The sequence below is a fragment of the Tupaia chinensis genome, unplaced genomic scaffold (genome assembly GCF_000334495.1).
Source record: "Tupaia chinensis unplaced genomic scaffold, TupChi_1.0 Scaffold146740_1, whole genome shotgun sequence".
NCBI classification, from domain to species: Eukaryota; Metazoa; Chordata; class Mammalia; order Scandentia; family Tupaiidae; genus Tupaia; species Tupaia belangeri.
This window is the reverse complement of record NW_006206595.1, coordinates 25,867-27,498: the sequence shown is the minus strand read 5'-3', so window position 1 is coordinate 27,498 and position 1,632 is coordinate 25,867.

Genomic DNA, 1,632 nt, shown 5'->3' with positions numbered 1-1,632 from the left:
CAAAAAAAAAAAAAAAACTCATGCTAGACGTGTGTGCACGTGTGCTCAGAATCCTGAGAGGAGAATGGAGAAGGGATTTCAGTGTGACCACCCCTCCTGAGGGGTGATTTCTTACTTTCTGTCTCTCTCTGGTGAGCGTATGTGCCCTATAGCAAAAATCTCTCTAAAAAAAATAATAATAATTGAACTTTGAAAATAAAATGGGTACTGATTGTATCTTCAGACCAGAGATCCCAGTCCATTTACCACTCTTGAAAAATTCTCACCAAAAAAAGAAAGATCTTTTTTCTGCAGTTTAAACAACAGTAAGTAAATTAAAAAAAAAAAAAAAAAAAAAAAAAAAACAATAAGAAGAAACCAGCAACCAAACCACTCTTAGGTCCCCTGGTATTGTTGCTGTTTTACATAAAAAAAAAAATCCACCTACTGCTCGTATTGTTGCTGTTTTACATAAAAAAAAAAAAATCCACCTACAGGCCTCAGCCCCACTGGTGCGGCATCTCGATCACTTTTTGGGAATGAAGCAGTTAGCTACACAAGTCATTAAGGACAAGTGGCAAGTTTACCAGAACTTTTTGTTATTTCCAATTTCTAAAAATACTATTTACGAAAGCAATAATGTGGTCATGTGAAAGTCATCCAAAGTTAGTGCAGACAAAAGCAAATACAGGCTGCATAAGCCATAGGAAACACCCGAGTCTCAGACCTCACTCTTAACCATTCTGAGGGGGGGAGGAGCCTCTCTCTTCATAAATTACTAGTAACGCCCCCATGAACTTGTTATTCTTGTTATAAATGGTATTTTAATTTCTTCCAAATAATGAAATTGTTTTGAGACTACTAATATAAAAGTCAAAGTCTAAACTTAAAGGATTCTAATATCTGCAACACATCTCCAATATAGTAAAAGGAAAAAAAAAATCCTTATTTTCAATTCAAAGCAAAGCCAGAAAGCAAAAACAAAACAAAAAACTTTGAATTCCTGAAGTCATCTCTGTTTGTGAAGTATTTTTAAGAGAAGGCCAGAGAACAGGATATAAAATCTGTTAAAACTGGGACTAGCAGTTAACCTAATGACTATGTTGCTGGACTCCCACATAGTCGACCATGGTTCGAGTCCCGGATCCGGTGGCTTAAACTCACACCGGGCATGTATGCATGCGTGCCCAAGATCCAGAGAGGAGAATGGAGAAGGGATTGCAGCGTGGCCACCCCCCCCCAGGGGGGTGATTTCTCACTTTCTGTCTCTCTGTTTCTCTCTGTCTGGCGAGCACACACTCCCTATAGCAAAAACCTCTACCCCCCCCAAAAAAAAAATATATTAAAACTGGGACCAGCAGGGGGCCAGCAGATGGCATAGTATTAAAAAGTGTTGGACTATCACATGGCCAATCATGGTTAGAGTCCAGGACCTGGCAGCTTGCTTTCTCTCTCTCTATCTCTCTGTCCCTCTCTGATAAAAAAATAAAAAATAAATAAGGGAACCAGCAGTTAGCGTAGCGTAATGGCTATGTCACTGGACTCCCACGTAGTCGACCGCGGTTCGCATCCCAAACCCGGTGGCTTAAAACTCATGCCAGGCGCGTGTGTGTGCGTGCCCAAGATCCTGAGAGAATGGAGGAGAAGGGATTA